We start from the raw sequence: 15,856 nt of genomic DNA on the forward strand, positions 1-15,856 counted from the left end.
GGAAAAGGTGATTTGCTGAGAATTTTGCTCTTGCCAGCATCCAGAGCGCTGCAAGATCCACAGCCACCCACACAACATGTCAGACCTAAAAATACTCCTTTCTCAAAATAAACCTGCCACGCCACCGCTGACAGTGCAGGCTCCTGTCCCCCCACCTTTGCATTCACAGCCAGAGCTACAAGAGCTTATTTTTCTGTTTGGTTGGTTTTTAGACAGCCGGATAGAGTGTTTGAAGCCATATGAAAACTAAAATAGCATGACAATTCTTTTCTAACCCTAGAAGTGTTAATTTCCTAATAAGCTTGTTTGATTAACCAAGGAAACCCAGAGGACATGCTGACTTTGTCTTGTTTCCCCTCCCCCAATTGCATTTTTACAAAACTCCAGCAGAGTCTTAACCAAAACAATGTGCTGATAGGAGAAGCTGTCTGCATTCCTCTTTTGCAATTCACCTTACACTCTACATGTTACTTGAAGATAAACTCTTCTAGATGCCAAAAAACTCCAGCAAGAGGTGAAGGCTTCTTTGCAATGGGTAGAGCGCTGCACAATTTTGTCAAGTTATTCATTGCATTCTTCTTTGTGGATCCCCACCCTTCGTGTAATCCCTGCAGCCGCTCTTCTTCCAAGTGACCCCAGCAACACTTAGGGGTGGGAATAGCCCATTTCAAACTTGACTATTAGATAATCAACATTAGATACTAATTTAACTTCTTCATTTTCACACTCATCCCTCTTTATGGAAAGCAGCAGGTGTCAAATTAATGGGCTGCAATAGGCCTGCTCCCTTTCCCCTACAGGAGGCAATATCCAGGGGGCTTTACTCATTTCCAGGGAAGTACCCTCACGTTCTGGGATCTTTTGAGTGGGAAAGGGAGGGGGGAGGAATAACACTTCTATCCATATTATTTCAGCTTTGCTCTAGAGAGGTGCTCTCCAAAAATAGCAGATAAAAACATTTTAAGAATAGTAGAAGAAAAATGCTTTCTCCTGAACACATTTATATGCGTGCACACACAACAAATAGAGAATAACTGCAAAAGAAACAGAGATGCATTGAAATTTGCACTACCAAATAGGTGCTAAGAAGCAACAAATGCTGTAGAAACCTAAGGTATGTACAGAGGAGCTGTCAATGGAGGAAACTGATGTTTTCTGACAGAATTCAACCTTCCCTTTTAGCATACGCATTTTATGACTTTTTTCCACAGAAGGCAGGTTCCCATCATCCCCCTAATCTTATAGTTGGTGGTATAGCAAAACAGAATTCAGCTTCCAGAAATGGTGTCAGCTAGAATCCTTAAACTTGTGACTAGCAAAAAAGAAGAAATCCATGAATCTCGGAAGAAAATCTGAAAAAGCATTAGGAGAAGGAATTACATTTAGTCCTAATGCAACTCTTTGGTGTCTCCAAAAGAAGGTCCCCTGGAGTCTGTGTGATGACAGAAAATGCAAAATTACTTGGGTCCTTTTGAAATTCCCAGCTCAGGCATTATTGTAAGCTTTTTCAAGGGAAGGATGGCGATATGTACCTATAGTGACCTGGACAGGAGGATCCTGAGCCTATCCTGGAACTTACTGCAATGTTATTAATAAATATCGCTAGTGGAATTAACTGTTCATCTCTCAAGCGTTCCTTTGACCTGAGAAACAGAGGTCTCGTGCTTTGTAATTAGAAATAGCAGGTAGCAAAAAAACAGCTTTGAGACAGAAGATAAAGATGAGGTGAAAACATCAGTGGATGAACGCATAGTAAAGAATTATATGGATAAGACTGCCTTGTGGAATGCAAGTCCTTTAAACGCTAATATAAAATAGAATAAAAAGTCAAACAATTTCTTTTGGGCAGGTTCAAGGGCTGCTTCAGGAGAGCTGGGTGGCGGAGTCTGAAACTGAATTTGCTCATTTCCTCCTTTATTAACTCATGAAGTCAGCTTAAAAGTATTACAAGTTCTGGGTTAGCAGAGTTTAATCTCCCCCTCCTTTTCACATGTGTGCATGTTCTGTGAGTGTACAGAGCTTCTCCTTAATAAATATTTAAAAATATATACTACACAAGAGAAATCTATCTATATGTCTTAAAGTTGTGTTGGACAAGCTAACATTTTCCCCTGTATTACTTGGGAATGTAGAGCTGTTGAAAGTAGTATAACAAAAGTCACAAGGATAAAAAAGAGCAAATATTTACTAGATAAAGAGACTGAATGTCACACTTTTTTATGCAAGAAGCAATGTGACATTGCTCATTTAATCTGGGCTCTGCTAATTGGTCTATTGCACAAGGAAAAATCTTTGGGAGTCCTTCTGGGAATGTCTCACATCATTCCCTATCAGCTGTTGACATACAAATACTCTGGTAATGAAAATATTTTCATTCCTTTATAACAGCATTCCCTGTCCTGTTTAATCTTATTTTCTCTCTTTCTAAAAACAAGCTTCTGTGTGGGGTTTCTGAACTAACGGACCTGATGCCATATATCAAAACCGTCCCGTGCTCCTGTCAAACTTGCTAGGAGTCCGCCCAAGAGAGAGCGAAAGGGAAAAAACCCAAGGATTTATAGCAATAACATAGGATTTTAAACACCATTTGAAATGCATCATTTCAAAGGACTGTGAATGCAACTGGACTAGAACTAAGCAGTACCTGTGCTGCCTTAGGGTCACCATCACTAACAATAGAGTACCTGGTGCAGGATCCAGCTACACGCTGGAAAGAGACAGGTTTGCAAATTTCCAGAAACATCGCAAAGCAGAATATTTTAGCCAATTTTTACAACTCTATCACTGTAATGAAAAAGAACACTGAGGAACAAACAGCTGGAAATCCAGGGTGCCTTCCTGGCCTCCAGCCAGGCTCTTCTAAAGCATGGGTTCAGGCTCACTAACCATGAGGACATCAGGGATGTACTACTGGAGATGAATAAAGTGGTGTTGAAAAGACTTCTAGCAACTCCTCCCACACACACTGCCCTGCCTCCAAGAGGGTATCAGCATCTCCATGGCAGATCCCTCTGCAGAGGCTGCACTATCCTCCAATCTAACAGCAAATCCTACTTGGGACAGTTTTTATTTTCAACATGCTACTTCTATTTAGAAGCCCACTTTGTGCTCAGGCAAATAGCTCAAGAGATAAGATCACATTCTGCTGTGCATGAAATCCACGCAGCACAGTCATTACTATAGTCTCAGAGCAATTGCTTTTGGAAATAAAATTATTTCAAAAGTTGCTGCATTCACATTGTGCTGGTAAATACCTCTCTTCTCCCGGTAAACTCCATACCTAAACACCGCTCTTAAATTCTTTGACTTTTTGATGTATTTGTCTTCAATACCACAGTTCTTCTAAATCCAAGGTCTGAAATACGATGCAAGCCCCTGCTCCTCCCTCCCCCGTCCCTCTCCCCCCCTGGGACTTGTGCCTCCACCCACATCCTGCTGCCCAGGTTGTAACATTCCTTTCTGCACCCTATCACTGTCACACTCCCTCCTGGAAACAGGTGCAAGAAGATTAAAAACCCACTCATTCAGCTGGGATTTTCATCTGTTTGCACCTTCCTCTTTGCCACTCCTATATGTCAACATCTCTTGAGCAGAAGGTGGTGGGAAGGCGCTCGCTCTGTCAGTTCACAGTGTTTGCTGTTTACAGTGAGAAGCAGGAGTTTTATTCTGAGGGACAGCTATATCAGGAGATAGGAGAAAACTTAAGATACAAAGGCTTTACTTAAATTTGGTTGGATTTTTTTCCTTAGAAAGCACATGTGTTTTATTAAAACTAAAGTTTAATTTGAAATGTCAGTGTTAACAGACCCCTAAGAGGGTTATTTTAATGAATTTCTGAAAAATACATTAATTCTATGTTATGCTTTTTAATTCCTAGATTGTTCATGATATGAGGATTGAAATATTGTACCATTTTTCATTTTAGTCATTAAGTCATTTTATGTCAAGCTGTCATTGCAACACAAACAGAAGACTTTGACCTAGAAGAGAGATCATTCCATGCTAAGTGGTAACTGCACTTAATATTGTAAAAACAAAGACACTGTAGTGACTGAAACCTTCCACAGTAGTACTGTATCACTGCAACTGATGTCAGGAAGCAGCGTTACCATGTTTGCATTGCATTTGAAAAATCCAGAAACATTTCTGCAGACATCTTTTTCCTAAAAATTCCTAAAAATGAGGAAATGTTTTGTGTCCTGTCCCATTGTCATTCCCCCCCGCCTTTTCATGCTGAATCAAAGCAGCCTTTATCCTCTCACCCCTATTTTGAATTGACAAAGTCTCCCGCAAACAGTTTCTGAGTTTTTTTGATTACCCAAGCACCTGCATTCTTTGGACTTGTGGTCTGTGTTACAGAAGTATCCACCTTCGCGGGAACTCTCAGTTTTCTATACAGAAGGAGCTCTCTGGAATTCCCTGGGGAGGACAGGCCTCGCAGGATAAGGACTTGTCTGTATGCAGATGTTTCCCAGAATGGCTGTTCCCCACCACTTCCAGAAGAGTCCCTGGTGTGCTACATGCAATTAGCATCCACGTAAGGACTCTTAGCAGAAGAGTCATTCCTGAACAGGTTTCTAAGCGCAGGCAGACCTTCAGATTTGAAGTTGTTCAGTGCCAAGGTCACATCCCAAAAACAATTAAAAAAACTTGTGAAAACTGATGGTTTCACTCTCTTTCCTAGCAAAGTGCGGGCTGCATAAATGCAGCCAACTGGAACTGAACCCTCAGGGGCAGCACCAGCAAAGAACATGGATCTGGGTCATCTTCTCATCTCTGTAACTGGATCTCTCTGGCAAGAACGGAGAAATGCATCCTGGAGCTGGGACACTTTTCCTTTTGCTGTCTGCCACAGGAGAAGTGTGACACACAGGCTGGTCCCAGAGTGAAAAGGGTATACGCACTCTTGGATCGCATTAAAGGGTTTGTTGGAGAGGGAAGGACTATGCGAGCAAGAACAGCCATAGAGGTTGGTCCTAATTTTTCAAAGATATCCTTTTAATTTTTTTGTAAGGAGGAGCTTATTTCAGATGTGATACTCCAGCTAAAAATGCACAGGTGAGCTCACAACTAAAAACTGAATGTAGCCAAATGTGCTTTTTAGAGCTTTTTGGTCATACACTTACGCACAAGGATTTCTAATAGGTGAATCATTCACACCTCCTTCCTTCAGTGCATTTCTCGTGCATTCACAGGGTTTCTACTTGCAGAAAATGCAAATGGCTAATGGAGGACTCGCCAGCACAAAAGCAATCAGGATGGACCTGTCCCCAGAACACGCCCAGCCAGTACACAAACCCAGATTCAGTGTCCTATGCTATACGGTTCCTGGGTAGTCTTGAACTAAGATTTTTCCCTGATACGAGGCAAGGAGGGCAGAAGGGGGCATCAGTGAAACAGTGAGCATGGAAGAGGGCCTGAGGAGAGGCAGGAGAAAAGTGCAGCTGAGCAACAGGGTGAAGAGCCTAGTGAGATATTTCTGTAGGAACCTGAGCTTTCACTGGGCCTTCCCAAGGAACTTACGCTCTATCAACAAATTGAAAGCACTAGGAAAATGCCAAATGAAAATATGGCAGTTTCTCTTCTGAAAAAGAAAAGGATCTTTACAGCTAGGAAAGTCTACTAGCGTGCAGCAAAAGGAAATAATATACTCGTTTAGAAAGATTTTACATGGCTCTCTGAATGTAGCCAATGATTAGGGAAAAAGCATGTATTATTCTCCCTGTCTAACCTTATATGCCAGGAAAAGAGAAATTTAAAATTTCTATTTAAAAGGAAATTCTTATTTCAAGATTTAGTCTTTCGAAAGTAAGCCAAGAAATTTGGCAAGTGTAAAATATTGTTCCTAGCAGATATCAATTCACAAGAAGTTTTGGCATTGTTAGATAGGAGAGAGTGAGAAAACATAACTGATGGGTTTCCAATTGCACATGCATGTATTAAAAATACCACCATTATAAAGAATCTAGTGGTGCTTTCAAATGAGTTCCTACAAAGTCTCCAAAGCCACTTTCAGCATTTCTTAAAAATAGTAGGGAAAACATTAAGTCAACGAAAACCTGCAGTACTGTTGCATTTCCAGCTCTTGGTGTAGGCCACAGTAGTAAGTGAATGTTTTAAAATACACGTTTGCAAACATTTGTTGTCATCCCTGCCTCAGGTACTGCTGAGCACCATGACCTGGCCATGAAATGCTAGGCGTGTACTCCTTGCCCATGCTCTTCCAAGTCCCTTGCAGAATTTCTACCTCAAAATTTCAGAGTCCACCAGATCAGGGCCTAAGAGGAAATATTCTGCTCTGCCACTTGCCCTCTCCGCATCCACGCACTTCAGGTGCTTGCTTCAAAATCCCTTTGGCTTCAATGAGCAAATTGTGCAAGGTAACTGAGCAGAAGAGCACCAAATTACACCCAGCCTCCTGCTGTCTCCCGGCTGGTGGCAATGATGCCTCAGCACGCTGCTGGTACTAGGATGGAAGCAAACCACAGAGCTGTTGCTTAGCTCCCTCTCTATTTGAGCCGATTCCTGCCTACATCCACCTCCTCTTCAGCTTTTGTCTCATATCTCCTAATTTGGCCCCTGGTTTATGCTCTCCCACATTGAAAAGCCATACGATAGCCACAGCCAGTCACAGGGTCTTCCCTGGAGGCAAACATGCTCTGGTCTAAAGAAGTTTTCCACCTGCAGCCTAATGTTGCATCTCCTCACCTCCCCCGGCTTTAACATGATCAAAATACAACCCTCACCCCATCCCAGGAGCCAGCACAGGGGTGTGTGTCTCTCATTAAGTCAGGAAAAAAAAGTAGGAGAGATTCCTCTCTCTGTCTTTTTTTTTTTTTAGTCCCACTCATGCACAGGATCCTTTAATATTTAATCTATATTTTAACGTGGTATTACAGAAGAGCCACATGTATCCTCAGAGGGGAAGCTTTTAAGAAGCTGAATAGTTCTTCAGGCTATATAATCATACTAGTTTTAAGAAGAGGTGTGTGTCATTCAGGCTTCCACAGTCTGAAAATCTACTCCTGCTTGAAAAAGTCACATTTTCCCTTTAAAGGGAAAAGGAAAAAAATATGTTTGTCCTTCAGAATCCTTAGATGTTTTTACTGATCTTTTGTTGACCATTTTGTGAACTCAGAAGTCTGATGTCAGTTACTCTATAGAAAGGATACAGGCTGTTCTACCATAACTGGAATTATTTTTAAACACTTCCCCCTCACAGACTAAATCCTTGGAGGCTAAGGGGGAAGACAGACCAAATGGGTTTATATCGAGAACAGAACAACTTACAAGAATTTAGTTCAGGAAAAAATAAGGAAAGTGCAGTGAAAAAACACAGGTTATACATATTCGTGGCAGAGGTGTTTTGACAGTGTCATGGGAGACAATCAAGAACTTATTTCTGGATACAAAAGCTCAGGTCAGACATTTCAATCAATGCACATGCATGCATATTTGCATCCCCGTCAAACTACTGGCAGATTGATACATCCTCAGGATTATTAATAATTATGTCTTTGCTAGAATTATCACAGCTATTTGAAATATCCACTCAAGCCCTTGCCGTCAGAAGTTTCTTCCCTTTACACACATACAGAAATTTTCCTTTGCTTTGAAATTCCAGGCAGAGCATCTCAGGAAGAAAACAAAATAAAAACAAGCAAACTTCCCCTGCTTGAGTAGCTCAGCCACAACAAAGAACAGGGGGAGAAAATTTACTGGAATGACTTGGGACAAATCACAAAGGACACACAATCTGTAACTTCTGAACAGAATATTCATGGCAGTATATAAAACAAAGTAACAGAAACAGGCTTGGTAAGATTTAATTTTAACTGAAAAACATTGATTTTTCAGCTGCTTTTCCCCTCAACTTGCAGATTTTAATTTCAGATTGATTTCAGCCTCTCAGATTGAGAGGTGACTATAGGCCTATCTATGGGGATTACAGGGGGAAGCAGCTGAAGCTAAGCAGAACTTACGATCAGTGATAAAAATACCAGAAACAACAAAAGAATAATGCTTTCCTTTAACTCACTTTCAAAACAATCATAAGCAAAACATAATACCAAACAAAACTGTCCAGCATTTGTAACCAGCTGTATTCTCAATGTCAGGTTGCAGATATTTGTTTTTAAAAAGATATTCTTTCACTTGTCTCTCCTGCAGTTCTCCTGAGGACACAGACAGAACAGTGAAACTGGAATTGGCTTTTAATGTACTGATGACCAAGTAGCATTCCTGTCCACTGTCACACACATCTGTACCCTATACCCTCTTTTCAAACTGAACACTCCTACTGCCAGCTTAACAACACTGCAAGGATTGCCTAATAGTTCCAGTCTTACTAAAGAATACCAGTTTGAACTCTACTAAACTCAATTTTTCTTTGTTTTTGCAATTTCTAGTACTTTTGAGAAAAGCTCTTGCAGCCACACAAGACTGCAACTTGTACATTCTGAATCATCAACTATTTCACTTAAAAGGTGAGGGTTTTTAGCTCTTGTGGCTGCAGATAAAAGTTAGAAATAGAAAATGATAAAAAATAAATGCAGTAAAATACATTGCATTGAGATACGTTTTAGGTGAATCTCACAGTTTTTGGGACTTTTTAAAAAACTTGTGGCTAACTACAGAATAGAAATGCAGGTATATAAGACTACAACAATAAACGCACTCATTTTAAATTTACAGCTAGAAAGGATGAGACTGTGTTGACACCTATCCTGGAAAGCAGAAAGAGAGCATAATTTAAGGATATATGCTACATCTCTGGCCTACTAAATTTCTCTTTCAGATTTTGAAGAAAACAAATTTGTAATCCTTCAGCATTGTCAAGTGACAATTAGCAAAATTAAACTAGAACTTAAGTTTTCTGTGCTGCCCACTGCAGCACAGAAAAGTTAACTCACAGTAGGGACAAAGCTGCACATTCATGATTTTAATCAAGTCACCTGAAATTTGCTACAGACCTCGATAAAACTGAACTTGACACTGTACCTGACAGGGTCCCTGGGTCACTGGAAGCAGGCCATCTACCAGATGTTGCATCTTGCAGAACCTTGTCATATCCTTCCTCAGGACCCTTCCGAACTGTTGTGCTTTCTGAGAGGTTTCTCAGCTGTGCTGAGGATGTCTGTTCAAGAAAAATACACACTTCTTTCAGAAAACAAATGCCATGTCTTTAGTAAATAATTTGTCTTCAGGTATTGAATAATACTATTTATATACTTGGAAGCATGGCAGAGTTTATATTTTTTTCCATTAATAGCACAGATTTAGTCAGTACTGCTTTTAATATGGAATATTATCTAGAAAGTATTCCTTACTGAAGCTGACAGAATTTATCACACGTTACAGAACTGTTGTAGTTTTCAATTTTATGGTTTTTTTTTTTTTTTTTTAAACACACTACACTTTCTGTGCAACTCTTAAGTAGGATTGTTGAAGTATTACATCTCTAAATTTACCATGGGCTTTTGACAAAATTTATGTTTACCATTCAAACACTCAAATGAATAGAATAATATTTTTACACAACTTTAAACAAGTACACACATTCTTTAGTGAATGCATAAGTGTATTTCAAGTTTACTGGCATTCGGAATAAGACAAGAAAAATTCAGGAGATAAATCTTACTAATGCTTTTGATGTGTTTATGTAACTGCCTTATGCATTTTAGCCATCTGATAGTGTTAGATCTTCGGAGCAGAATCTGGACTATTTGCATTTGCTCCCACTACCCCAGTGTGTCTGGACGCAGAAACTTTGCTGTAGTCTTCCAGTGCCGAAGTGAAGTGCAGAGCTGGCAAGTGAAGAGTGGCTGCCCAGCTGCTGTGCAGCGAGCAGAAAGAAGCTATGTAGATTTTCACTGCCTTAAACTTTACTTGGGCGCGCACGGTTCAGTCACTGGCACTGACAGAGTGAATTTCTTTGCATTCATCTTGGTGTCTTGAGGATTAAAAGGAATAAAGCCCATTTACTCACAGACCAAAGTAGTAAAGTTAAGTATTAATATTATATGGTGTAAGACAAAACAAAGATATGATCAATCCCAGTTACGCTTTTTATATGCATTGCGAAATAGGCTTCACTTGAACGCCACTGATTCATCATTAAATGTTTGTGAGGTTCCAGCAAGGGTCCTGAGGTCACTGTCCAGCCCATCTGCACAGAGCTAATCCCACAGTCATGGCCTTGAAAGCACTTCCATTATATTAACAGGCAACTTAAAGAAAACACTCGACTTATTCATTCTTTAAAATGCATTTAGAGCTTTTAGGGGTCCTACTGAGATGAAGGCAAAATCCATGGGGACGTGGATCAGCTTGGTTAGACCTTCACTGTCAGAGGAACACATGTAAGGACACTGGGGCTGGTGGTCTGGCCCACTGAACTGTCTTCTCTTTTTAGCTTAGGAATTATATAGGGAGTAACTAGAACAGGAAACTTCTCCCTCCCCCCAGCTTATTAAATGATTTCCTGCCAGTCCTTAGAAAAAGCAACTCATTGCTCAAAGCCTTAAGAAGAAGTTGTGAGTGGCTCACGCCTGGGCTGGGAACAACAGGAAAGGAAGGACAAGCAGAGCTAATTGGCCTTTTTACACTTTGCCGGGGTAGCCAGCATGTCATAGATAAGCTTTCTTCACTACTGATACCCCGTCGGTCCCTTCCTCTCTTTCATTCTGCTTTGCCTTTAAACATGATCATGTCAGATGTGATCCTGGCCAACACCCACGGGTGACTTAATGACCTTCTCCGCATACCAGCACTCAGGGAAGCTACATTTAAATCTGGTCACTCCACCATTTCCCATGCACAATAAAAATAAGCCATTTTTTCCAGTGGCCTCATTCACATAATTAAAAAACCAAACCAGCACTAGTAAGATCACCTAATAAGTGACTATTTGACTCAGTCAATAAGTGACACATATTTCACTGAGAGAATTTATAGTCATAATTTGTCAAAAGACACACTTCTCAAAGTGATCTTTCTAAAACTCTATCAAATTGTTGTTTATATTTTTTTCTGAAACAAGTACATTTCCAACAGCAGCCTGGTAAGACAATCCCATCGGCAAAGGGTTTGGCATCTAGACAACCAACTAGCTGGTACTATACATTAGGTTCCACTAGTCCCAGTCACAATACAGTATCATGCTATGTCCATACAGCCATGACGCATAGGCACATTTTTTCTGATGTAGGCCCTAAATGATCCTTCAAAGAACTAAGTACTCACACTCCTTTAACTGCAACTGCATAGCAACTATTCCTTTCTATTTTCATGTTCTGCTGCCAACATGCAAGCATAAAAAAGTGCACAAATTATATTAATACATACCTGATTTACTGACAAATCTGCATGTTTAAAATGCTAGACAAAGACCATTTAAAAGAAATAATCTTGCTTTTGTCAAATTTTAGGAATTATTTTTAACAAGTCAATGAGCATTATCACAGTGACTTAGACCCTGAGTGTCATTTCCAGACCTCAAAACATCCCTAGTGCTCAACACTGAATCGCCCCCATTGGTACTCATCCATTCTGAAACAGAGCCCAGGATAGGACACCCCGTGCTTGACACTTTCCAACACTACTTGAATAAAGTGGTTATTCCACAGGTCTCATCAATAACACTCCAGTGTGGCATGGGCCTTTCTTCTCAACAGCATGATAGTGTCAAGGCACATTCAACGTGACATAAGGACGAAGGAGTTGCAGTACCTGATACTAGATTAGTCACTGACCATTGCTTGTTTATGCGATAAGTTACTCCCGTCCAGGGGTGTTACCTCACACTCATCCTTCTTGACTAGAATCCTGTCATTTGCAGATTTACATCCATACTCTCTAATCTTTCAGCCATGTTTTTGATGGATGTGCCATACCCAGGGTCTCTGTGAAATCCCACCCAATATATCCTTTCATTTGATAACGAACTGCTGATAACTGCTTGAATACAGTTTTCCACTATGCTTCTCACACACATGCTGTAGTAGTTCTGTAAAGATCTGAATTTTCTAGCCTTTCTATAGCTTATGAAAACACCATGAGAACATTTAAAAAAAAAAAAATCATCTTTCTTCTCTATCAACTAGGCCTATTACTTTTCCTTCTGGAAGAAACAAGGCCAGCCTGGGCAGCAAAATTCGAGATCAAGGTGCAACTCATACTCTTTCAACAACTTTTACTTGGGTTCAGATGTTTGCAGCATTTATATGTTTGTTCTGTGCTGTATTTAGAGCAGAAGTTGATGGCACACCCTGGAAACATGTACTCTTGGAGGTGACAATGTTGCCATCATTTATGGCAAATAAAAAAGTAAAATTTAAATAACACCCACTATTATTTTAGATGTAGAGTGTAAAAACAAAGATGAACACACCAATTTTTTTTTTTACCTTTGACACATCACACTTCTGTCTCTAGTTATTTTAAAACCACATTTGTTGTGAACTATCACAAAGTTTGGCCATCCTGAAGAAACTATTTGTGCAATGTGTACAAACTGAAAGGGGGAGGGGAAAACAAAAAGCGCATCGTGGAAAATCCACATTTCTCTACTGATAATCAAACTTTTCAAGTAAAATGTTCCAATGGTTATACTTCATCTAACAGTTAAAGATGTTTCATTCTGCACTGAAGACAGGCACTTTTTTTGTCTCCTAAAATATGTTTCTAATTTAAGTTTGAAAAAATATTTCCATTGTGCCATATATGCGGTAACTCAAAACCAAAATGAAAGGATTAAAATCAGGGCTGCACAGAATGGTTTAAATTAAATTCAGGTAGTGGGGAAGACTGCCGTATCTGGCAAGCTCCCACTTACTGAGCTTTCTGGCCAAGAGGCAAGATGAAGCATAACAATCCTTACCTGCCAAGTCTAGAGCAATTTTGAGGCTTTTATTCATCTCTTAAAATAAAATGTTAATGCTCTTGGAAGCTTGCCTACCCATACAGTAGATCTCACCTGTCTTTTCTTTATCCTCACACAAATGTACTATAGTACGCTTCAGTAATGACTGAAAATGTTTTCAGTCTTTTTTTTTTTCTAAATACATGGTATTTAAACTTATCGCCCATTACACTTCAATGGAAGATGTGACTAAATCCTACAGGTATTTTGAAAATCTCAGCTAATAGGTTACAAATTATTGCTAGCAACATAGTGTATGAAGAGCTGAAATTTGGACTGTGGAATGCCATTTTCCCGTCTGTCACTCTTCTCACACCTATAAAACCTCAGCTGTCCCCACATAGTCTTCCTAGTTAAATCTGCCTGTCCCCGTCCCGTCCCCCCCCCCCCAGTTCTGTTTATGATAGTGCAAACTGATTTATTTATGATTCATATTATTGCTACAGCCAACATGAAATCAGCCCCAAGGCTTCCCCAAACACAGTTATGTTCCTGAATGGATTGCTCTTGGCTAAGGAAAGAAAGGATAAGCAGAGCTCTGTCTTTCAGGAGAGCCATTGGTGTTGAAGAATTAAAGTTTTCATGAGCTTCTTAGGAGATTCCTCAAAATAGTAATATTATTTTTACAATCATTTGGGAAGAAATGAAATATGTAAATAATACGTAGATCTCTCTGGAGCTTTCTCCTAGATTTCTATGAGGCTTAAAGATTTTCAGATGGTACCAGTAACAAAACAATTTAGTAACTGCCTGGCCTAATAAGGCCACAGTTAATCTGTATAGACCATCTACCTTCAGGGAGTTCTTTATTCCAAGCCAGGGAGTTCCCAAACTTTTTCTGCCACATGTACAACCACCAGCAACAGCAAATACCTTCACTGGCACATCAGCTCCCATTTGTTTGCCAGGCTGTGTGCCATTTTGAAGTGGTTTGTGCCCCTCCCAGTAGTACATTCATCACATTACCTAAGCTGTTGCATCCTAAAGCAATCTAAAAATCATTATTTGCTGTAGAACCTGAAAAATTTGCAGCAATAGCACACCAAGTCACATGCATGGCTGATTTGAGAAACTGCTACCAAATCTAGTGTTTTAATGCTATTTTCCATCTCCCTTGAAGATTTTTTTTTTTAAGGATACTTTGACTTGGAAATTTTGACAAGTTTGTTAAAGAGCAAGTTTCACATCTTTCTGGTTGGGACTAGGGGCATTGTAACAGGTCAAACCCAGAAGAATTCTTTTGTTTTGCTTTATTATGTATCAAGATAATGTCTGATGAAATGCCGTGAGTTCTGAGCACTTTGGGGTGGACTGACAGCACCTAGTACTATGCATTCTCCAAAACAGTAGTTTAAGAAAAAAAAAAATATCAGAATAAGTTAGGTTGGAAAAAGATCTTTACAATTGAGTCAGTTAGCTTTGTTCTTTGTAATTTGTCAGGAAAAAATGAAAGGAGTGACTAAGCAAGCTTGTAATAAAGGCTGCTTTTGTTAATAATTTTTTCTTTCTTGGACCACATTTCATGAAATGGGATAGTAATTCTTGGAAACTAATGCTCACCACTTGCCACTGAAAAGGAAAGTAGGCAAGGATGCCTCAAGGCAAAGAGGCGGTACCCAACTTGCCCTTCTGCAGGCTGCTCTCAGATTGATGTGTACTCCAAAACGTGCAAAGTTCCACGTTGAAGGTCCTGCAAAGAGGTGTCTGCAGAACTGAGGAGTTAATACGAAACTTGGCAACAATGACCAGGGCTGAGAGACCAGGGAAAGAAAACTGCACTGTCAAACAGGAGGTAAGTTTTCAGTTTTGCTTAAACTCACGTCCCAAGTGACTTATTTCATGATGATTTCAACTGCCACATCAGTGACCTTTGTGTTCAGAATGTGTTTCCAGTACTGGCACATGCAGAAAGCTTTCTTCTTAAATTACAGAGAGTTCAAATAAGTATAATCCTAAACGGGATCTCAGCTTCAGAACAGAATCAGAGTCCCTCGTGCCATTATCAGATCATCTTCTCAGACAACCCGAGGTCAGGCCAACCTAGGCAATTATTTATAGTCATTTGTGTGGAACTCATGGCATTTGAAAGCCTCGTGAAAGCTCATCAGGCTGCACAGAACTCCAGAGGTCATTTCTGTTCCCTCTCATTATACCAGCCCTTAACAGTGGGGAGATTAGAAACGCTCCTTCAATTCTAGATGGCGATATTTAACTTATTAAGGAAAACTGATGTACTGCAGCCCACACTGAAGAGGAGATTGAGACTAACACCTGAACTCATGTGGCAAGGCTGTTCTGAAACACAAGACATTTCAGCAAGAACAACCTCTCTGCATGATCACAGGAAAAGTCATGGAACCACTCTACATAGGTACAGGCTATGACTGAAAACATGGTCACCTAGGTGGGAAGTATACAGAAAAACAGAGGTTTTGAGCTTGCCCACATTCATTTCTTCTGAAGGCCTTAAAAGTGAGATGGACTTTACATTTCATTAGTAGTACAGACAGGGTGCTGGTAAGACACCACCACACAGAACCGGGTTCCTGCGTATGCCATCATCTAATGGTTCAAGGCGGACAAACCTAGCTGGATATTGCACTGTAAGGTCTGATGAAAAGCTAAGACTTTTCACTACTGTTCTCATCTCCAAGCCATTCTTTCTTATTTTCCCAGACCTTGCTCTGGTTTGTAAGGAAACCCACAGAAATCAGATAAAGACAATCACAGTACATTTGGAAAGTATATATACCCCACCTCCCATTTACCAAAATACCACTAATTATTCTGATACAAAGATACTAAAGGGCAGGTACAGAAGCAGAAGATATCCTTCATATTAAATAGAGGCAAAAGTACTGCTGGACTCATCACAAGAATGAAATTTAGGGAATTTAAGCAATGTCCTCTTTTAGTAAGTACCATGAACTAGAT

Source organism: Pygoscelis adeliae, unplaced genomic scaffold (genome assembly GCF_000699105.1).
Source record: "Pygoscelis adeliae isolate BGI_AS28 unplaced genomic scaffold, ASM69910v1 Scaffold155, whole genome shotgun sequence".
In the NCBI taxonomy this organism is placed as follows: Eukaryota; Metazoa; Chordata; class Aves; order Sphenisciformes; family Spheniscidae; genus Pygoscelis; species Pygoscelis adeliae.